The sequence below is a fragment of the Bufo bufo genome, chromosome 10, assembly GCF_905171765.1.
Source record: "Bufo bufo chromosome 10, aBufBuf1.1, whole genome shotgun sequence".
Taxonomy (NCBI): Eukaryota; Metazoa; Chordata; class Amphibia; order Anura; family Bufonidae; genus Bufo; species Bufo bufo.
Genome location: NC_053398.1, coordinates 94,762,892 through 94,787,830, shown reverse-complemented (window position 1 = coordinate 94,787,830; position 24,939 = coordinate 94,762,892).

Sequence of the window (24,939 nt, the reverse complement as noted above, 5' to 3'; positions counted from 1 at the left end):
CCGCAAAACACATACGGACATCTGAATGGAGCCTTATAGGGGGGTGATCAATGACAGGGGGGTGATCACCCCATATAGACTCCCTGATCACCCCCCTGTCATTGATCACCCCCCCTGTCATTGATCACCCCCCTGTAAGGCTGCATTCAGATGTCCATATGTTTTTTACGGATCCACGGATACATGGATCGGATCTGCAAAACACATACGGACATCTGAATGGAGCCTTATAGGGGGGTGATCAATGACAGGGGGGTGATCACCCCATATAGACTCCCTGATCACCCCCCTGTCATTGATCACCCCCCTGTAAGGCTGCATTCAGATGTCCGTATGTTTTTTACGGATACATGGATCGGATCCGCAAAACACATACGGACATCTGAATGGAGCCTTATAGGGGGGTGATCAATGACAGGGGGGTGATCACCCCATATAGACTCCCTGATCACCCCCCTGTAAGGCTCCATTCAGACATTTTTTTTGGCCCAAGTTAGCAGAATTTTTTTTTTTTTTTCTTACAAAGTCTCATATTCCACTAACATGTGTCAAAAAATAAAATCTCACATGAACTCACCATACCCCTCACGGAATCCAAATGCGTAAAATTTTTTTGACATTTATATTCCAGACTTCTTCTCACGCTTTAGGGCCCCTAGAATGCCAGGGCAGTATAAATACCCCACATGTGACCCCATTTCGGAAAGAAGACACCCCAAGGTATTCGCGGAGGGGCATATTGAGTCCATGAAAGATTGAAATTTTTGTCCCAAGTTAGCGGAAAGGGAGACTTTGTGAGAGAAAAAAAAAAAAAATCAATTTCCTCTAACTTGTGCAAAAAAAATTTTTTTCTATGAACTCGCCATGCCCCTCATTGAATACCTTGGGGTGTCTTCTTTCCAAAATGGGGTCACATGTGGGGTAGTTATACTGCCCTGGCATTTTAGGGGCCCTAAAGCGTGAGAAGAAGTATGGGATCCAAATGTCTAAAAATGCCCTCATAAAAGGAATGTGGGCCCCTTTGCGCATCTAGGCTGCAAAAAAGTGTCACACATATGGTATCGCTGTACTCAGGAGAAGTTGGGCAATGTGTTTTGGGGTGTCATTTTACATATACCCATGCTGGGTGAGATAAATATCTTGGTCAAATGCCAACTTTGTATAAAAAATGGGAAAAGTTGTCTTTTGCCGAGATATTTCTCTCACCCAGCATGAGTATATGTAAAAAGACACCCCAAAACACATTGCCCAACTTCTCCTGAATACGGCGATACCACATGTGTGACACTTTTTTGCAGCCTAGGTGGGCAAAGGGGCCCACATTCCAAAGAGCACCTTTAGGATTTCACAGGTCATTTACCTACTTACCACACATTAGGGCCCCTAGAATGCCAGGGCAGTATAACTACCCCACAAGTGACCCCATTTTGGAAAGAAGACACCCCAAGGTATTCCGTGAGGGGCATGGCGAGTTCCTAGAATTTTTTATTTTTTGTCACAAGTTAGCGGAAAATGATGATGATTTTTTCTTTTTTTCTTACAAAGTCTCATATTCCACTAACTTGTGACAAAAAATAAAAACTTCCATGAACTCACTATGCCCATCACGAAATACCTAGGAGTGTCTTTCCAAAATGGGGTCACTTGTGGGGTAGTTATACTGCCCTGGCATTTTAGGGGCCCAAATGCGTGCAAAGTAGTTTGAAATCAAAATCTGTAAAAAATGGCCGGTGAAATCCGAAAGGTGCTCTTTGGAATGTGGGCCCCTTTGCCCACCTAGGCTGCAAAAAAGTGTCACACATCTGGTATTTCCTTACTCAGGAGAAGTTGGGCAATGTGTTTTGGGGTGTCTTTTTACATATACCCATGCTGGGTGAGAGAAATATCTTGGCAAAAGACAACTTTTCCCATTTTTTTTTATACAAAGTTGGCATTTGACCGAGATATTTATCTCACCCAGCATGGGTATATGTGCGGGCCAGTTCCCAGCCTGACTTCTTCGCTTGACACTCGTAACGTCCGCCGGCTGGAGGCAGAGGAGGAGGTAATAATAGGACAGAAGGGCGGGCCAGAGGGCTGAAAGAGGTGTGTTTTTCTGGGCACATCGCCCAGTAACGCTGCGCCTGGGCACCTTCAGAAGCTCATTTCCATACGTTTAAAAAATGTTTTTTTTCAATATCTGGACAAGGGACACATAAAACAAAGGTATGATTGTAATGAGGGTCAAAGAGTCTATAACCTGATCTGAGCGGTCTAAAACGCTCAGATTAGGTGAAAAAGACTCCCTTTAAATAGATCCAAGAGATGCTATTTTGAAGTACCTCAATGAAAATAAGCAAATAACGCCATATCAGCATGGCTTCATGAGGGATCTGTCATGTCAAACTAATTTAATCAGTTTCTATGAGGAGGTAATTTCTAGACTTGACAGCGGCGAATCAATTGTTGTCATATCTTGACTTCTCCAAAGCATTTGACACTGTACCACATAAAAAAGTATATAAAATGAGAATGCTTTGACTAGTGGAAAATGTCTGTATGTGGGTAAGTAACTGTTTCTGTGATAGTAAACAGAGGGTGGTTATTAATGGTACACACTCAGATTAGTTCACTGTCACTAGTGGAGTACCTCAGGGGTCAGTATTGTGCCCTATTCTCCAATATATTTATTAATGATCTTGTAGAAGGCTTGCACAGTAAAATATAAATTTTTGTAGATATCACTAAACTGTGTAAAGTAATTAACACGGAAGAAGACACTATACTGCTACTGATGGATCTGGATAGATTGGAGGCTTGGGCAGATGAGGTTTAACACTGATAAATGTAAGTTTATGCACGTGGGAAGGAAAAATGCATGTCACCAGTACATACTAAATGGTAAAACACTGGGTAACACTGACATGGAAAGGACTTGGGAATTTTAGTGGACAGCAAGCTAAGCTGTAGAAACCAGTATCGGACAGCTGCTGCCAATACCAATAAGATAATGGGTTGGATCAAAAGGGGCATAGATGCCCGTGATGAGAACATAGTCCTGCCACTTTACAAATCACTAGTCAGACCACACATGGAGTACTGTGTACAGTTCTGGTCTTCTGCAACTAAAGTAATAAAAGGAAATTAGGGTTATTCAGATTAGAGAAAAGACCACTAAGCGGCGATCTAATAATTATGTATAAATATATCAGGAGTCAGTACAGAGATCTCTCCCATCATCTATTTATACCCAGGACTGTGACGAGGGGACATCCTCTACTTCTAGAGGAAAGAAGGTTTGTACACAAACATAGAAGAGGATTCTTTATGGTAAGAGCAGTGAGACTATGGAACTCTCTGCCTAAGGAGGTGGTGATGGTGAATTCACAAGTTCAAGAGGGGCCTGGATGTATTTCTGGAGTGTTATATTACAGGTTATAGTTACTAGAGAAAGGTTGTTGATCCAGGGAGTTATTCTATTGCCTCGTTGGAGACGAGAAGGAATTTTTTTCCCCCCTAAAATGAGGAAAATTATCTTCTACCTCACAGGGGCTTTTTTGCATTGCTCTGGATCAGCTTACAAGCTACCCTATGTTTCGCCCTATAAGATGCACTGGCCCATAAGACGCACCTAGGTTTTTGAGGAGGAAGATTAGAAAAAAAATATTTTTATTAACCAAAAGGTTTTGGTGGGTTTTGAACTAATGGTGGTCTGTGGCTTACACTGTTATGGGGGGGGGATCTGTGGCTTACACTGTTATGGGGGGGATCTGTGGCTTACACTGTTATGGGGGGGGATCTGTGGCTTACACTGTTATGGGGGAGGATCTGTGGCAGACACTGTTATGGGGGAGGATCTGTGGCTTACACTGTTATGGGGGGATCTGTGTCTTACACTGTTATGGGGGGATCTGTGGCTTACACTGTTATGGGGGGATCTGTGTCTTACACTGTTATGGGGGGATCTGTGTCTTACACTGTTATGGGGGAGGATCTGTGGCAGACACTTATGGGGGGGGATCTGTGGCTGACACTTATGGGAGGGATCTGTGGATGGCACTGTTTTGGGGAGATAGGTGGATGGCACTGTTTTGGGGAGATAGGTGGATGGCACTGTTTTGGGGAGATAGGTGGATGGCACTGTTATGGTGGGGATCGGTGGATGGCACTGTTATGGTGGGGATCGGTGGATGACACATATAGCATCTTATGCTATGTGTGTCATCCACAGATCTCCCCCCCCCCCCCCTCCATAACAGTGTCCCTGTGTAGTGTGAATAATCTTCACTTACTAACGTCTGTATCAGGCAGGCGGGCGGGCACTGGCAGTGTAACTCACAACGTCATGCGCCCTCGCCACCTGCTTCATTCATAAAGTGGGCGGAGCAGGCGCGTGACGTAGTGAGTTACGCTGCCAGTGCCCGCCCTGCCTCCTGCCTGATACGGATGTTAGTAAGTGAAGATTATTGTTAAACAATGCCTAGTTATAGATAGGATTACTACAGTGAGTGGGGCCCAGTGCAATAGAATACAGTGACTGCACCAGGCCCTGCTGCCATTCAAAACTAGATGCCAGCCCCTCCTCCCTCCCCACTGATACACCCGCTGGCCGTGCTGTGCAGCATGCGGTCGGCGGTGTATCATTGTAAACTGCAGCATTCGCCCCAAGAGACTCACTGCAATTTCCCCCCCACTTTTGGGGGGGGGGGGGGGCGTCTTATAGGGAGTGCGTCTTATAGGGAGAAAAATATGGTATGTTAAAGAGGACCTCCTTACATGCCTGTTTTATAGAGGACCTTTCACCGTTCCTGACATGCCTGTTTTAATAGCTTCAAGCTTTCCCCGTGTAATAACAATTCTGGAGCATCTATTCTTATGGCTCTATGTGGTGCCATTCCTATATTATTTTAGCTAGAAGTCATGAATGTATTGCTAGCAGTCTGCAGTAAGGGTAAAGAGGAGTGGTAACCAGTTGGGGGGGGGGGGGATTCCCTGCATAGACTTACTCTATCCAATCAGTGCTGCCACTGTGCAGGTAGACACCCCCAACTTGTTACCACCCCTCTGTACCCTTATGACAGACTGTTGGATATTCAGTCATAACTTCTAGTAGAAATAATAATGGAATGGCACAACATAGAGTCATAAGAATAGATGCTTTAGAATTGTTATCACAGGGGGAATGCAAGTAGCTATTGAAAACAGGCATGTTAGGAGGACTAATTTTGCAAATCTGACATGCGTTACTTTATGTGGTAATAACTTTGGAACGCTTTTACTTATCCAAGCCATTCAGAGACTGTTTTCTCGTGACACATTGTACTTCATGTTAGTGGTAAATTTGAGTCAATATGTTTTACCTTTTTATGAAAAAAAAATCCAAAAGTTAACGAAAATTTGAAAAAATTCACTGTTTTCTAAATTTGAATCTCTCTGCTTTTAAAACAGAAAGTGATACCTGATAAAATATTTTACTTAACATTTCCCATATGTCTACTTTATGTTGGCATAATTTTGTAAATGTAATTTTTTTTTTTAGGACGTTAGAAGGCTTAGAATTTTAGAAGCAATTCTTAAAATGTTTAAGAAAATTTCCAAAACGCACTTTTTAAGGACCAGTTCAGGTCTGAAATCACTTTGTGGGGCTTACACAGTGGAAACCCCCCATAAATGACCCCATTGTAGAAACTACACCCCTCCAAGTTACTCAAAACTGATTTTACAAACTTTGTTAACCTTTTAGGTGTTCAACAAGAATTAAAGGAAAATGGAGATGAAATTTCTAAATTTCACTTTTTTGACAGATTTTCCATTCTAATCCATTTTTTTTCTTTAACTCATCAAGGGTTAACAGCCAAACGAAACTTAATATTTATTACCCTGATTCTGCGGTTTACATAAACACCCCACATGTGGTCGTAAACTGATGTAAGGGCGCACGGCAGGTCGCAAAAGAAAAGGAGCGCCACATGGTTTTTGGAAGGCAGATTTGGCTGAATTGGTTTTTACATGCCATGTCCCATTTGAAGCCCCCCTGATGCACCCTTACAGTAGAAACTCCCAAAAATTTACCTTATTTTGGAAACTAGGAGATAAGGTGACAGTATTATTGGTACTATTTTGGGGTACATATGATTTTTAATTGCTCTATATTAAGTTTTTTGTGAAGCAAGGTAACCAAAAAAAATGGCTGTTTTGGCACTGTTTATTTTTTACAACGTTCATCTGACAGGGTAGGTCATGTGCTATTTTTATAGAGCAGGTTGTTACAGACGCAATGATATCAAATATGTCTACTTTCTTTGTTTTAGTTTTACATAATAAAGCATTTTGGGGGGGGGGGGGGAATTTTGACCGCCATATATATATTTTTTTTTTTCTGCCAATAGTCTTGTGCAGGGGCTCATTTTTTGCAGAAAGAGTTGATGTTTTTATTGGTACCATTTTTGGGTACATATGATTTTTTGATTATTACACTTTATGGGGCGAGGTGACCAAAAAATTGGTTGTTTTAGCACCGTTTTTATTTATTTTTACAGCATTCACCTGAGGGGTTAAGTCATGTGACATTTTTATAGAACAGATCGTTATGAACGTGGCAATACCTAATATGTATACTTTTTCTTATTTATTTAAGTTTAATAGCATTTTTGAAACAAAAAAATGTTTTAGTGTCTCCATAGTCTGAGAGCCATAGCTTTTTTATTTTTTGACCGATTGTCTTAGGGTCCAATTATTTGTGGGATGAGGTGAGTTTGATTGGTAGTATTTTGCGGGGCATATGCCTTTATGATCGCTTGGTGTTGCACTTTATGTGCTGTTATGTGTTTTGGCACTTTTTATTTTATTTTTATTACAGTGTTCACGTGAGGGGTTAGGTCATGTGATATTTTTATAGAGCTGGTTGTTACGGACTCGGCGATACCTAATATGTATACTTTTATTTATTTATTTCACTTTAACACAATAATAGCATTTTTTTTAATCAAAAATTTATGTTTTAATGTCTCCATGTTCTGAGACCTATATTATATTTTATTTTTTTAGCGATTTTCTTATGTAGGGGCTAATTTTTTGCGGGATAAGGTGATGGTTTTTTTGGTACCATTTTGTTGGACATAGATCACTTGGTGTTGCACTTTGTGTGATGTAAGGCTACTTTCACACCTGCGTTCGGGTGTCCGCTCGTGAGCTCTGTTTGAAGAGTCTCACAAGCGGCCCCAAACGCAGCCGTCCAGCCCTAATGCATTCTCAGTGGACGCGGATCCGCTGAGAATGCATCAGTCTGCCAGCGTTCAGCCTCCGCTCAGCGAGCGGACACCTGAACGCTGCTTGCAGCGTTCGGGTGTCCGCCTGGCCGTGCGGAGGCAAGCGGATCCGTCCAGACTTACAATGTAAGTCAATGGGGACGGATCCGCTTGAAGATGACACCATATGGCTCAATCTTCAAACGGATCCGCCCCCATTGACTTTTAATGTAAAGTCTGGACGGATCCGTTCAGGCTACTTTCACACTTAGAAATTTTTCTAAGTTATAATGCAGACGGATCCGTTCTGAACGGATACAAACGTCTGCATGATAGGAGCGGATCCGTCTGATGAAACATCAGACGGACCCGCTCCGAACGCTAGTGTGAAAGTAGCCTAAGGTGACAAATGGCTTTTTTTTTACAGTTTTTATTTATTTCTTTTTTATGGTGTTTATCAGACTGGGTGGATCATGTGATATATAGCCGGCCGTCACAGACGCGGTAATGGCAAATATTTTTCTATTCAAAAAATATTTTTCTATTTACATTTTTTTTTTTTTTTACACGTGAAACTTTTTTATATATAAAACACTTTCTTTTTTTAATTTTTTATTTTACACTTTGCATCCCCCATAAGGTCATCCGAGACCTCTGGGGGACATTTAACTTCACTTTTTTTTTTCTTTTCATTATCGATTTCTCCTGTAACTGGGGCTGACATAGTAGCCCCAGTTACAGGGGAAATACACCCCCCAGAGAGGCTGTACAGCACTGTACAGCTTCAGTGCAGGGCTGATCGAGGTCTGTGGAAGACCCGTCAGCTCCTGCACTCTCCAGGCCCCGGCGGTCACACGACCACCGGAGCGGGACAGGATGGCGCTTCCTGATCTGTATACACAGATGTATACAGCAATCTAGAAGGCAGGGAAACCTGGGAACTGTCCCTGCCTTCCTTCTGGGTTGCTCTGCTGTCACTGACATCGGGCCCCCCGCTCAGCAGCTGCACGATTAGCGTGCAGCTGCCATCTCTGAATGGACGTTTTGGAATGTCCATTTAGAGATAAACAACCGCCCATAGGACGCTTATATCCAGTGGCGTATCTATCACGAGGCAAACAAGGCATTTGCCTAGGGCGGCACTTGCCAATGGGGCAGCAAAATGCCTTGTTTGCCCCTGTCCCATCCGTCTTATATGTTGCCACCGGTATACTCAGAAGATCCGATGGTATATTCTAACCCCCAGGTGACGGGGACGCTTGCCTGGGTGTTAGAATATACCATCGGATCTGTGTTTTCACAATCTCAGTGAGATCGTAAAAACTCAAATCCGATGGTATATTCTAACCCCCAGACGTTCCCATGGTGACAGGGATGCTTGCCTGGGGGTTAGAATATACAGGGCCACGCCGCTCACAGGAGAACATTTATAAACGAATCATTAACTTTAATCATTGCTAATCTCTTTACTGGATATCTTACTCTGTCTTGACTCTTAGCTCTGGTAACAGCAGGCAGTGCGGGCGGCGCTCACTCACTGACGTCACGCGCCTGCGCCGCCTAGTGGGAGGAGCAGGTGCGTGACGTCAGTGAGTGAGCGCCGCCCGCACTGCCTGCTGTTACCAGAGCTAAGAGTCAAGACAGAGTAAGATATCCAGTAAAGAGATTAGCAATGATTAAAGGTAATGATTCGTTTATAAATGTTCTCCTGTGAGCATCGGGGAGGGGGATCTGTTGATGGCACTATTTAGGGGGGAGATCTGTGGATGGCACTGTTTAGGGAGGGGGATCTGTGGATGGCACTATTTAGGGGGGAGATCTGTGGATGGCACTATTTAGGGAAGGGGGATCTGTGGATGGCACTATTTAGGGGGAGATCTGTGGATGGCACTGTTTAAGCAGGGGGATCTGTGGATGGCACTGTTTAGGGGAGGGGGATCTGTGGATGGCACTATTTAGGGGAGGGGGGGTCTGTGGATGGCACTGTTTAGGGGAGGGGGATCTGTGGATGGCACTGTTTAGGGGAGGGGGATCTGTGGATGGCACTATTTAGGGGAGGGGGGTCTGTGGATGGCACTGTTTAGGGGAGGGGGATCTGTGGATGGCACTGTTTAGGGGGGAGATCTGTTGATGGCACTATTTAGGGGGGATATCTGTGGATGGCACTATTTAGGGGAGGGGGATCTGTGGATGGCACTAGGGGAGGGGGATCTGTGGATGGCACTATTTAGGGGAGGGGGATCTGTGGATGGCACTGTTTAGGGGAGGGGGATCTGTGGATGGCACTGTTTAGGGAGGGGGATCTGTGGATGGCACTATTTAGGGGGGAGATCTGTGGATGGCACTATTTAGGGAAGGGGGATCTGTGGATGGCACTATTTAGGGGGGAGATCTGTGGATGGCACTGTTTAAGCAGGGGGATCTGTGGATGGCACTGTTTAGGGAAGGGGGATCTGTGGATGGCACTATTTAGGGGAGGGGGATCTGTGGATGGCACTATTTAGGGGAGGGGGATCTGTGGATGGCACTGTTTAGGGAGGGGGATCTGTGGATGGCACTATTTAGGGGGGAGATCTGTGGATGGCACTGTTTAAGCAGGGGGATCTGTGGATGGCACTGTTTAGGGGAGGGGGATCTGTGGATGGCACTATTTAGGGGAGGGGGGGTCTGTGGATGGCACTGTTTAGGGGAGGGGGATCTGTGGATGGCACTGTTTAGGGGAGGGGGATCTGTGGATGGCACTATTTAGGGGAGGGGGGTCTGTGGATGGCACTGTTTAGGGGAGGGGGATCTGTGGATGGCACTGTTTAGGGGGGAGATCTGTTGATGGCACTATTTAGGGGAGGGGGATCTGTTGATGGCACTATTTAGGGGGGATATCTGTGGATGGCACTATTTAGGGGAGGGGGATCTGTGGATGGCACTAGGGGAGGGGGATCTGTGGATGGCACTATTTAGGGGAGGGGGATCTGTGGATGGCACTGTTTAGGGGAGGGGGATCTGTGGATGGCACTGTTTAGGGAGGGGGATCTGTGGATGGCACTATTTAGGGGGGAGATCTGTGGATGGCACTATTTAGGGAAGGGGGATCTGTGGATGGCACTATTTAGGGGGGAGATCTGTGGATGGCACTGTTTAAGCAGGGGGATCTGTGGATGGCACTGTTTAGGGAAGGGGGATCTGTGGATGGCACTATTTAGGGGAGGGGGATCTGTGGATGGCACTATTTAGGGGAGGGGGATCTGTGGATGGCACTGTTTAGGGAGGGGGATCTGTGGATGGCACTATTTAGGGGGGAGATCTGTGGATGGCACTGTTTAAGCAGGGGGATCTGTGGATGGCACTGTTTAGGGGAGGGGGATCTGTGGATGGCACTATTTAGGGGAGGGGGATCTGTGGATGGCACTGTTTAGGGGAGGGGGATCTGTGGATGGCACTGTTTAGGGGTGGGGGATCTGTGGTAGGCACTGTTTTGGTGAGGGGGATCTGTGGATGGCACTGTTTAGGGGAGGGGGATCTGTGGATGGCACTGTTTAGGGGAGGGGGATCTGTGGATGGCACTGTTTAGGGAGGGGGATCTGTGGATGGCACTATTTAGGGGGGAGATCTGTGGATGGCACTATTTAGGGAAGGGGGATCTGTGGATGGCACTATTTAGGGGGAGATCTGTGGATGGCACTGTTTAGGGGAGGGGGATCTGTGGATGGCACTGTTTAGGGGAGGGGGATCTGTGGATGGCACTATTTAGGGGAGGGGGGGTCTGTGGATGGCACTGTTTAGGGGAGGGGGATCTGTGGATGGCACTGTTTAGGGGAGGGGGATCTGTGGATGGCACTGTTTAGGGGAGGGGGATCTGTGGATGGCACTATTTAGGGGAGGGGGGTCTGTGGATGGCACTGTTTAGGGGAGGGGGATCTGTGGATGGCACTGTTTAGGGGGGAGATCTGTTGATGGCACTATTTAGGGGAGGGGGATCTGTTGATGGCACTATTTAGGGGGGATATCTGTGGATGGCACTATTTAGGGGAGGGGGATCTGTGGATGGCACTAGGGGAGGGGGATCTGTGGATGGCACTATTTAGGGGAGGGGGATCTGTGGATGGCACTGTTTAGGGGAGGGGGATCTGTGGATGGCACTGTTTAGGGGTGGGGGATCTGTGGTAGGCACTGTTTTGGTGAGGGGGATCTGTGGATGGCACTGTTTAGGGGAGGGGGATCCGTGGATGGCACTGTTTAGGGGAGGGGGATCTGTGGATGGCACTGTTTAGGGGAGGGGGATCTGTGGATGGCACATAAGAAGGGGTGGGGTTTAGAGAGAAAGGGGTTTGGCCTTGACAGGAAGGGGTGGGGTTTAGAGAGAAAGGGGTTTGGCCTTGACAGGAAGGGGTGGGTCAAATTTATATTAGGGGGGTGCCCGAGTTTAGTCTCGCCTAGGGCAGCACAAAACCAAGATACACCACTGCTTATATCCTATGGGCAGTCGGGAAGTGGTTAAACATTAGTGAATGCCCTTTTTTTTACCTTTTCTTTTAATTTCCATGTCAATAACTGTAATTTAAAAACAAAATCCTGAAATTGTGTAAAGTTTTTGTACTAATAAAATGTTAATGGGTTGTACAGCCATTTATATTGATCCTCGTCATTACAGGATGTCTTTTCTCCAGTGGAGCGGTGGCATACTGTAATTACATGCACTCGCTCTAGTCACTTGAATGGAGCAGGTGCTTGTATTACACTGCACTTCCGTGACGAAATGCAGTGAATTGAAGATGAAGCGGTGATCGCATGGAGCACCGCCTCGTCTTTATAAACTGGGACGACCGCAGATCTGATATTGATGTCCTGAGGGTAGGTCATCAATATAAATGGCTGCACAACCCTTTTACGACTTCCTGTTCTGTACTGATCACTTTTCAGAAGTCATCTCATTATTATCACAAGCAGGATTGCAATGAAAGTTAAGACCTCTGTACAGATAACACAGGATCCACCATTCACAATAGGCGATGGTCACTGCTTTATATACTACCTCTCTGTACAATAGCATCCACACTGGTCACAGTCAATGGTGGAAATGGATCAGGCAATGAATTGTTAGTCAGTTTTTCAGGAGTCTGTGTTGCCGTAATTTGTGGCAAATTTATCAAATGTTACACATTGTTAAATTTGGTGCATCTTTAACCCCTTCACGACCGCAATCTGTATATATACGTGATAGCTGCACATACCCCGTGCAGCTACCACGTGTATAGACGTCAAGCCAGCTCTTTAATCCAAGCGCTTCAAAGCGCTTTGATTAAAGCTTCTGCACCTGTCCTGCTGCTGTCACGGACAGCATACGGTCTAGTAATGTCAGCAAGGGACCAATCAGAGTGGCCCCTTGCCGACAATCGATCCGATTGGTTAGTCTGTGCAGACTAACCAATCGGATCACGGCAGTGAAAAAATGCCGGTTTCAGGTTCTGATCTGCGCTCTGCAGATCAGAGCCTGAAATCAGGTAATGTGTCCTCGTGCCCCCCCCCCCGATCTGTGCCCCTCCAAGCCCCCCTTGTGTCCGCCTGCCGCTGAAGCGCTTATCTCCTGCCTCCTGCGGTCCGCCCCCTCCCCGCCCCATACATTCCTCCTGCCCCCCAATGCTGGCCGTGACACACTCAATGCTGCCCCCATGCCGTGCGGTCCCCCTGCTGTGTGTGATGGCGGCAGCTCCATTCCTGAGCCGCCGCCATCAGCAGAGTGTGTCAGCTCTATGCTGACACTCTGCAGTAACCCAATAGATCCCGCGGCAGCGGCATCCATGGGGTTAATAGAGGGAGGGGGCTCCCTCTCTCCACCATCGGGGCTGCTGCGATTGCAGCGCCCGATGGTTGCCATGGCAACCGGATGCTTTGCAAAAGCATCCGCTTTTGCCACCTACAGGGCATCTGATTGTATTATACTTTGCAACGCAAGAGCATTGCAAAGTATAGTACAGCCATCAGCCCCACTGGATCTTCAAGATCCAAGAGGGACTTGATAAAAAAAAAAGTGAAAATAATAAAAAATAAATAAAAATGTAAAATTAAAAAAATAAATTGCTTTTTCCTATAAAAAAAAAAAAAAAACTACACATATTAGGTATCACAGCGTCCGTAACGACAGTCTCTATAAATATATCACATGATAGACCCCGTCCGATAAACACCATAAAAAAAATGTGTAAAAAAAAAAGACATTTTTGTCACCTTACATCACAAAAAGTGCAACAGCAAGCGATCAAAAAGGGTTATGACCCCCAAAATAGTACCAATAAAACCGTTACCCCATCCCGCAAAAAATGATAACTTTTTTAAGACAATCGCCCAAAAAATAAAAAAGCTATGGCTCTCAGACTATGGAGACACTAAAACATCATTTTTTTGGTTTCAGAAATGCTATTATTGTGTAAAACTTAAATAAATAAGAAAAAGTATACATATTAGGTATTGCCACGTCCGTAACGATGTGCTCTATAAAACTGTCACATGACCTAACCCCTCAGATAAACGCTGTAAAAATAAAAACTGTTCCAAAACAGCCAATTTTTTTGTCACCTTGCCCCATAAAGTGTAATAATGAATGATCAAAAAATCCTATGTACCCAAAAATGGTACCAATAAAAACTTCAACTCTTTCTGCAAAAAACGAGCCCCTGCACAAGACGATCGGCAGAAAAATAAAAAACATATGGCACTCAGAAAATGGACACGCAAAAACATAATTTCTTTTTTAAAATTGCTTTATTATGTAAAACTGAAACAAACAAAGAAAGTAGACATATTTGATATCATTGCGTCCGTAACAACCTGCTCTTTAAAAATAGCACATGATCTACCCTGTCAGATGAATCTTGTAAAAAAAAAAAAAAACTGTGCCAAAACAGCCAAAAAACTTAATATAGAGCAATTAAAAAATCATATGTACCCCAAAATAGTACCAATAAAACTGTCACCTTATCCCCTAGTTTCCAAAATAGGGTCACTTTTTGGGAGTTTCTACTGTATGGGTGCATCAGGGGGGCTTTAAATGGGACATGGCATCTAAAACCAGTTTAGCAAAATCTGCCTTCCAAAAACCATACGGCGTTCCTTTCCTTCTGCGCCCTGCCGTGCGCCTTTACATCAGTTTACGACCACATGTGGGGTGTTTCTGTAAACCGCAGAATCAGAGTAATAAATATTGAGTTTTGTTTGGCTGTTAACCTTCAATGTGTTAAAGAAAAAATTTAATAAAATGGAAAATCTGCCAAAAAAGTGAAATTTTGAAATTTCATCTCCATTTTCCTTTAATTCTTGTGGAACACCTAAAGGGTTAACAAAGTTTGTAAGATCAGTTTTGAGTAACTTGAGGGGTGTAGTTTCTACAATGGGGTCATTTATGGGGGGTTTCCACTATGTAAGCCCCACAAAGTGACTTCAGACCTGAACCTGGTCCTTAAAAAGTAGGTTTTGGAAATTTTCTTAAAAATTTGAAGAATTGCTTCTAAAATTCTAAGCCTTGTAGCGTCCTAAAACAATAAAATGACATTTCCAAAACGATGCCAACATAAAGTAGACATATGGGAAATGTTAAGTAGTAAATATTTTATTAGGTATGACTTTCTGTTTTAGAAGCAGAGAAATTGAAATTTAGAAAATTGTGAATTTGTTATTTATTTTTATAAATTTGGGATTTTTTCATCAATAAAGGTGAAATATATTGACTCAAATTTATGACTATCAAGAAGTATAATATGTCACGAGAAAACAATCTCAGAATGGCTTGGATAAATAAAAGTGTTCCAAAGCAATTACCACATAAAGTGACGCATGTCAGATTTGTAAATTTTGACCTGGACACTGGGGCATCAATGACCCTTGGTCATGAAATGGTTTAACAATTTTGTCCTAATCTATTACTCCACTTTCTACACCACTTCTTTACTGCAGTAAGACTGTGACAATTATTGGAGCTTTTTAAAAGTTAGATTTAATAAATCTGGCTTAAAGGGAACCTGCCACCGGGATTTGGGGTATAGAGCTGAGGACATGGGTTGCTAGATGGCCGCTAGCACATCCCCAATACCCAGTCCCCATAGCTCTGTGTGCATTTTATATATGCAAATTAACCTGAGATGAGTCCTGTCCCTGAGATGAGTCAGGGACAGGACTCATCTCAGGTTAATTTGCATATGTATCAAATCGTTTTTTTTACACAATAAAAGCACACAGAGCTATGGGGACTGGGTATTGCGGTTGTGCTAGCGCCCATCTAGCCACCTATGTCCACAGCTCTATACACAAAATCCCGGTGCCAGGTTCCCTTTAAATCAGCTTGCCATGCTAACCATGTCCATTTTTTCACCCACTTTTCAAAACTGGAGTGAGTGGTTGTCAGGTCTTTTACTATTGATGACCTCAGGATAGGTAATCCATATCAGATCGGCAGGGGTTTGACACCCGGCACCCCCGCCGATCAGCTGTATAAGGAGATGGTGCACACATGCAGTCTCCCTACTCCCTTCCTGTTCACAGCTGCTGTCTATGGTCTTTGCCATAGACAGCAGCGGTGAGCAGGAAGAAAAAAGGGAAACGGCACATGCGTCTCCTCATACAGCTGATCGGCAGGGGTACCAAGTGCCGGACTCCCATCGATCTGATATTCATGACCTATCCTGAGGACAGGTCATCAATAGTAAAAGCCCTGAGAAGCCCTTTATGTTTGTGTGTGTAAGACTACTTTCACATCAGCGTTTTGCTTTCCGCTATTGAGATCGGTTTTACACTATAATATCCTTTTTTAAACAAAAAAAAAACATTTTAGTATCTCCATAGTCTGAGAGTCATTTTTTTGTTTTTGTTTATAGCCAATTGTCTTAGGTAGGGGCTCATCTTTTGTGGGATGAGAGGACAGTTTTATTGGCACTATTTTGGTCTAGGGAGGCGTATATATAATGTAGTAGGATTATCTCAGATACAGAGTTTGATTTCTTATATCCAAAATTCCCAGTGGTCGCTAGCTTTTATGGGCTCCCTAAAATCCATAAGGATATAAATCCCCTAAAAGGATGACCGATTGTTTCAGGAGTAGGGAGTATTTGTCAGAACCTGGGCAAATACATCGACTGTATACTTCTACCATTTGTGACATCCCTGCCCTCATACATACGTGATAGCATGGATCTTCTAAAAAGGATAGATGGTATCACATTGGACCACCAGTCTTTCCTTGCAAGTATAGAGGTGGAGGCGCTTTATTCATCTATTCAGCACGAAGCGGGTCTCCAAGCAGTCAGTTATTACTTAAGCATGAGGGGAAAGCAATTCAGTGAACATAACCATTTTGTCCTGAAACTTCTGAGATACATCCTCACTCACAACTTTTTTCTTTTTGATGGCAAGTGGTACCACCAGCTCAGGGGCACCGCAATGGGATGATCATGTGCACCATCCTATGCTAATTTGCTCCTGGGCTGGTGGGAAGCGACTATCGTATTCAGTCATGCAGTGTCGTCCTGTACAGGGCCCGTGGCATTGTGGACCCAGTACATCGATGACATCTTCATCATATGGAATGCGACTGAACTGGCCTTTTCAGCCTTTGTTGAGAAGCTCAACTGTAACGACCTGGGACTACGTTTCACATATGAGACAAACAAGAACACTCTCCCCTTCCTGAATATCCTGATCTCAAAAATGGGTTTGCATGAACTAACTACTTGCATTTATCGGAAGCCTACATCTACAAACTCGGTATTACATTGGAACAGTAGCCACCCTTTTTTTTTACACCATTTTTATATTTTTTGACTGTGTTCATCTGAGGGGTTAGGTCATGGGGTATTTTTATAGAGCAGATTCTTACGGACGCGGCGATACCTAATATGTATACTTTTTAAAATTATTTTAGTTTTAAAAAATATCATTTTTGAAAAAAAAAAAATTGTTTTAGTGTCTCAAGTCTGAGAACCATAGTTTTTTTTTTGGGCGATTGTCAGTGGCTAAATAGAATTTAAAATTAGGGAAGGGGATTATAAATTTGGTACTCCATGGAAGTGTGGTACTCCCTAAAGCAGGGATGCTCAACCTGCGGCCCTCCAGCTGTTGTAAAACTACAACTCCCACCATGCCCTTCTGTAGGCTGATAGCTGTAGGCTGTCCGGGAATGATGGGAGTTGTAGTTTTGCAACAGCTGGAGGGCCGCAGGTTGAACATGCCTGCCCTAAAGCAACCGTCAATGCAGAGGCCGGGATGATCGGGGCACGTTTCACACTGAATGGTGGTGTTCTTCCGTATCCCCCTCCTGTGACTATTTTTGGGACTGTCCCTTCTTTCCAGTATGGGGGACCACACCTGGAAGGTGTTGGCCAGGGACGATCCGCCCGCCTCCAGTTCCCGAGGTACTCTGGCTTGCTCTTTCCCGGTCAGAAAAGATCAGGGCCTTAAGGACTGCCTCATAGAACTGGAGGAATTTCCCTGTGTTGCCAGCTCTCCGGGACAGCACAAAAGAGTTGTACAAGGCAACCTGTACCAAGTAGACAGCAACTTTTTTGTACCATGCCAGGGTTTTGCGCATGGCGTTATATGGCTTGAGGACTTGATCAGAGAGATAAACTCCTCCCATATACCGATTGTAGTCGACGATACAATCGGGCTTGTGGACCATTGCCGTGGTACCTCGCACAGGGACAGGGGTGATGCCGTTACCGTTAATTGTGGACAGTACAAGGACATCCCTCTTGTCCTTATATCTGACCAGCAACAGGTTTCCACTGGTAAGGGCACTGGTCTCACCCCTGGGGGATAGGTACCTGGAGGGGGTAGATAGGGAGGCAGCGTTGATTTTTCCGCACGGTTCTGGGCGTGGCTCTGGCGGCGAGGGACTAGAACAAGGGGATACTAGTATAAAAGTTAACCACATACAGGTGGTAACCCTTATCTAGCAGTGGGTGCATAAGATCCCACACAAGTTTCCCGCTAACACCCAGAGTGGGGGGATATTTTGGGGGTTGAATACGGGAATCTCGCCCCTTGTGCACACAAAACTTGTAAGTGTACCGTGAGGTACTCTAACAAAGTTTGCACAGCTTCACGCCATACCTCGCCCGCTTAGAGGGAACATACTGGCGGAAAATGAGTCTCCCCTTGAAAGCAATGAGAGACTCATCAACAGCGACCTCCCTTCCAAGGTACATAGGCCTCCAAATATTAGCCCCAAAGTGATCGATGACCAGCCTGATTTTGTACAGGCGGTCATAGGCAGGATCACCTCGGGTGGGGACATGCTGCATTATCTGCATCAAAACGTGAACGTGTCATGGCCATACAGTAGAGTCTGGTAGAGGACGACCCCACTCCAGTACTGCCTGACACTGGGTTTTTTGACTAGGTCCATGTGCAGCACGAGGCCCCAAAACATCCTCATCTCGGCTGCATTGACCGGAGTCCAGCCACCAGACCTAGCCAAAAAGGAGCCCGGGTGTTGAGCAATGAACTGTTGGGCAAACAAGTTTGTTTGCTCCACCATCAGATTCACAAAGTGGTCACTGAAAAAAAAACTAAAATAGTCATATTCAGTGAAGCCCACTGTGGGAATCTGGATTCCTGGTTGGCCAACAAAGTCAGGAATCACGGGCTCAAAATCCTCTGGGGTACACCAGATAAGTTCAGCGGTAGGGGGCTCAGGTCTGGTGGGCTGGAAAACTAGTATGAGCCCCAGGGCTGCTCATACTAGTGTGGGCCACAGGGTTCCTAGCATGGGGGTTGCCTGGCTTCGCCTTGGGGGCGCATCATCACTAGATGATGAGGAGGACGCAGATGACAAGAGGAAAGTGGGGTCATCCTCATCCTCACTGGGGCTCCCGGAATCGGAGGCAAGCAGGGCGTATAGTGCTTCTGCCCCAAAAAATGGGATTGGAAGAGGTGGGGGGGGGTCAAACTGCAGCACCCTGAGTATCCTTGTCTAATCTAAGCTCTCCCTAACCTGTCCCTAGGTTCATGGTGGCTCAGTGGGGGTGCTGGGCTCAGGAGGTGGACGACGGGCTGCTCTCTCTTTCTCACTCCAGGAAGCAGTGTGGAGGAGGAGAGAAGAGCTAAAGGAAGTTAACCCCCGCCCACCTGTCCAGCCAATCGGAATCGATCCTATGAGGTGATGTCACAATCACCTCTCAGGATCTAAGGATGGTGATTGGTGGTGTATTATCACACCACCGATCACCATCCTCACCAGAGACCCGAATAACCCGGAAACGCAGCAAACTGCAGGTCTGAATTGACCTGCGGTTTGCTGCAATCGGCCGATATGGGGGGGTTACAGGACCCCCCTCGGCATTATCACAGAGTGCCTGCTGAATGATTTCAACAGGCTCTCTGTTCCGATCACCGCCCGCCAGTGATTGGAAATACACAGTACGTACCTGTACGCCCTGTGTCCTTAAGTACCAGGACATCAGGGCGCCCTGTGTCCCCAAGAGATTAAAGGGGTTATCTGAGACTAAAAAATGTCCCCTATATGCCTGGGCCCCTTTAAGGATAAGTGAACCGGCTTTTTTTGGATGGCAGACCAACATGAAGTGGGGGTGAGGGCTTGCCATGATTGGCTTCCAGGCTGACAGACAGCCTGGATGAGCCAATCAATGCTGCAGCAGGCAGGGAGGTGCCCTAGCAAAACGAGCAGAATGCCATTCTGTGCTGGGCTGTGAATGAATGTGGTTGGATGTGATGGTGTCTGCCAGGAAAACGATCTTGGGGAGTCAGGGAGAGTCAGAAATCAATCAAGCTTATTGCCAGGGAGAGTCACTGTTGCTGTCTGTCTGCCTACCATCACGTTCTGTATGGCTGCTGCTGCCACCGGCATCATGGTACTGCTGTCTGTTTACCTGCACATACCACTTTCCAACCATCACATTCTGTACAGCTGCTGCAACCTGCAACATGCCACTTGCCAACATCATGTTTTGTACAGCTGCTGTCGCTGCCACCATCATACCACTGCTGCGACCTGACGACCATCATCTTCTGTAAGGCTGCTACTTCCTCCATCATGCAGCTGCCTTTCTGTCAGTATGTACCATATGGCCTCAGCTGCTGCTGCTCCTGGTAATCCCTACTCCCACCACCATTAACGCAAAGCATCTGCCGCCACTATCACAACTACTACTATATACTGCTCCTGCCACTATTGCGGCCAGATGCCACTATATCCATACCGTACCCTTTCTACATCCACACTGCACTGCTCCCACTTTTTTAAATTTTTTATCCCATAACACCATGTGATAAGCGACAATTTTTGGAAGCTTTGGAATGTGAAAAAGGATGAGACATGTGCTGTTGCAGTGTTTCTTTAAACACACTATATGTTAACATCGTCAAATGTGCGTTTACCCATAGCTATGTATGTCCGTATCACTCAGACATCATTTACTATTGCTGTCATTGGGTCTGAATTAATTCAGGTCTGAACTGAACATTTACAAAAAGTCAGCGAACCAGACCTGAAACAAATCTCGACTGGTTTGCTCATCTCTACCTTGGCTTGGCTACATCTGTACATACACTACTCACAAAAAGTTAGGGATATTTGGCTTTCGGGAGAAATTTATGGAAAACGTAACAAGTTCACGCTACAGTGATATTATATTATGAAAGTAGGGCATTTAAGTAGAAGCAGCAATGGTGATTTCCTCATATTAAACAATTTATTGAAACAAAAGCCAACAACAGTAGTAGGTATACCCACGAATATGTAATTATCTCAATAACTAGTCATGTGGCCTTGAGCATCAATTACAGCTTGACAACGACGTCTCATGCTGTTCACAAGTTGACTCATTGTCTGCTAAGGCAGGGCATCCCACTCTTCTTGAAGGGCAGCCCTCAGTCATTGAGGTTCTGGGGTACAGAGTTACAAGTCTCTACATGGCGACTCAGCTGATCCCATAGGTTTTGAATGGGATTCAGGTCTGGAAAAAGTGCAGGCCACTCCATTTGAGGTACCCCATTCTCCAGCAGCCATTTCCTAATGATATGGCGCATTTTCGTCCATGAAGATGAAATTAGGCCTGTGTTGTTCATGCAGAGGCACAGTGACTGGATTAATGATGTTATTCAAGTAGTATGGGCTTGTCACTGTACCATTCACAAAAAGTATGGCAGTTCTGTATTGACTAGACACACCTGCCCACACTGTTACACCACCACCACCACCACCACCAAAGGCAAACAGTGGCTGATGCATAGCGCTCTCCTTGACGTCTCCAACATCATCATCTGTTCAGTGTGAATAGACTTTCATTAGTGAACAGCACTGAGGCCCACTGGTCCCTCGTCCTGCGTATATATGCTCCCCGGCCCATGCAAGACGATGGCGCCTGTGGTCAGATACCCTTGCAGGTCGTGTAGCACGCAGACCATGGTGATGTAAGCGGTTTTGAATGGTCTGACATGACACTCGGGTGCCTCTCACCATCCTTAAAGGGCTTCTCCAGGAATAAAAAAAAATGAAAATACTTAAATATTATTTTATAATAAATGTATTCACAAATACCTTTCATTACTTAGAATAGCTTGTTTTGTCTAGGGAGCAATCATTAGGAGAAATAAAATGGCCGCCATCCTATTAGTACATACAAAACCTGTCCTAATCACACAGGGGGACAAGTTACTTCACAACAGTAGGTAAAGAGCTGCCTCATACAGGTGAATATCTGTGGGAATGGAGAAGATGAGGAGACATGAGAGAAGGGTGATGTGTGGCTAATGAGCAGCAGCTCTTGTATGCAGTCTCCATTACCACAGCCCAACATTACCACAGTCTGTCATGTCCGTCGTCTCTGTACTTCATGTCTCCTCATGAACTAAATTCGCCAGAGATTCAGCTAAAGTTCTTATCATCTGTATTCAGGATCATAATACCTGGCAAGTACAGAGGTGGAGGAGGATGAGGAAGCTCTTCACCTCAGTGTTGTGAAGTAACTGGTCCTCATGTGTGATCAGGACAGGTTTTGTGTGAACTAATGGGACAGTGGCCATTTTTTTTTCCCCTGATTGCTCCCAACACAAAATGAGCCATTATAAATAATAAAAGGTATTTGGGAATATATTTATAGTAAAGTAATATTTAAGTATTTTCATTTTCTTAATTCCCGGAGAACCCCTGAAATGTGGCATTCATCATCCAGTTCCGCAGGGCACTGTTCACAATGAAGCAGTCATCAGTGTGGGATGTGGCCAAAGGACGTCCACTTCTAGGCCTTACTGTGACTCTTCTAGTCTCTCTGCATCTCTCTTACAACCTGCTGATGACTCTCTATGACATTTTAAGCTCAGTGGCTACTTCTGTCTGAAAACATCTTGCTTGAAGCCTCGCAATAGTGAGGTACTATTGATCAATTGTGTAGGTGTCGTCTTGGTCTCATGATGTCAAAATGTGAATAGCATGATGAGAAGGACTGTTTAACCGCCTCAGGACCGCCGTACGCAGGATTGCGTCCTGGCGGCGGCCCTGCTATTCTAAGTGGACGCATATACGCGTCCTCTCGCGAGAGGCGAGATTTCCTGTGAACGCACGCACACAGGTGCGCGCGTTAACAGGATCGGAAGATAAGCGAGTGGATCTCCAGTCTGCCAGCGGCGATCGTTCGCTGGCAGGCTGGAGATGCGATTTTTTTAACCCCTAACAGGTATATTAGACGCTGTTTTGATAAAAGAGTCTAATATACCTGCTACCTGGTCCTCTGGTGGTCCCTTTTGCTTGGATCGACCACCAGAGGACACAGGCAGCTCAGTAATAAGTAGCACCAAACACCACTACACTACACCCCCCCCTGTCACTTATTAACCCCTGATCACCCCATATAGACTCCCTGATCACCCCCCTGTCATTGATCACCCCCCTGTCATTGATCACCCCCTTGTAAGGCTCCATTCAGACGTCCGTATGTTTTTTACGGATCCACTGATACATGGATCGGATCCGCAAAACACATACGGACGTCTGAATGGAGCCTTACAGGGGGGTGATCAATGATGGGGTGATCACCCCATATAGACTCCCTGATCACCCCCCTGTAAGGCTCCATTCAGACGTCCGTATGTTTTTACGGATCCATGGATCGGATCCGCAAAACACATACGGACATCTGAATGGAGCCTTACAGGGTGGTGATCACCCCATATAGACTTCCTGATCACCCCCCTGTCATTGATCACCCCCCTGTCATTGATCACCCCCCTGTAAGGCTCCATTCAGACGTCCGTATGTTTTTTACAGATCCACGGATACATGGATCGGATCCGCAAAACACATACGGACGTCTGAATGGAGCCTTACAGGGGGTGATCAATGACAGGGGGGGTGATCAGGGAGTCTATATGGGGTGATCACCCCCCTGTCATTGATCACCCCCTGTAAGGCTCCATTCAGACATCCATATGTTTTTTACAGATCCACGGATACATGGATCGGATCCGCAAAACACATACGGACGTCTGAATGGAGCCTTACAGGGGGGTGATCAATGACAGGGGGGTGATAACTCCATATACACTCCCTGATCACCCCCCTGTCATTGATCACCCCCCTGTAAGGCTCCATTCAGATATTTTTTTGGCCCAAGTTAGCGGAAATTTTTATTTTATTTTTTCTTACAAGGTCTCATATTCCACTAACTTGTGTCAAAAAATAAAATCTCACATGAACTCACCATACCCCTCACGGAATCAAAATGCGTAAAAAATTTTAGACATTTATATTCCAGACTTCTTCTCACGCTTTAGGGCCCCTAAAATGCCAGGGCAGTATAAATACCCCACATGTGACACCATTTCGGAAAGTAGACACCCCAAGGTATTCGCTGAGGGGCATATCGAGTCCATGAAAGATTGAAATTTTTGTCCCAAGTTAGCGGAAAGGGAGACTTTGTGAGAAAAAAAAAAAAAAATCTATTTCCGCTAACTTGTGGCAAAAAAAAAAACATTATATGAACTCGCCATGCCCCTCATTGAATACCTTGGGGTGTCTTCTTTCCAAAATGGGGTCACATGTGGGGTATTTATACTGCCCTGGCATTTTAGGGGCCCTAAAGCGTGAGAAGAAGTCTGGGATCCAAATGTCGAAAAATGCCCTCCTAAAAGGAATATGGGCCCCTTTGCGCATCTAGGCTGCAAAAAAGTGTCACACATCTGGTATCGCCGTACTCAGAAGAAGTTGGGGAATGTGTTTTGGGGTGTCATTTTACATATACCCATGCTGGATGAGAGAAATATCTCGGCAAAAGACAACTTTTCCCATTTTTTTATACAAAGTTGGCATTTGACCGAGATATTTATCTCACCCAGCATGGGTATATGTAAAATAACACGCCAAAACACATTGCCCTACTTCTCCTGAGTACAGCGATAACAGATGTGTGACACTTTTTTGCAGCCTAGGTGGGAAAAGGGGCCCAAATTCCAAAGAGCACCTTTAGGATTTCACAGGGCATTTTTTACACATTTTGATTTCAAACTACTTCCCACACATTAGGGCCCCTAAAATGCCAGGGCAGTATAACTACCCCACAAGTGACCCCATTTTGGAAAGAAGACACCCCAAGGTATTTCGTGATGGGCATAGTGAGTTCATGGAAGTTTTTATTTTTTGTCACAAGTTAGTGGAATATGAGACTTTGTATGGAAAAAAATAAAAAATCATCATCATTTTCCGCTAACTTGTGAC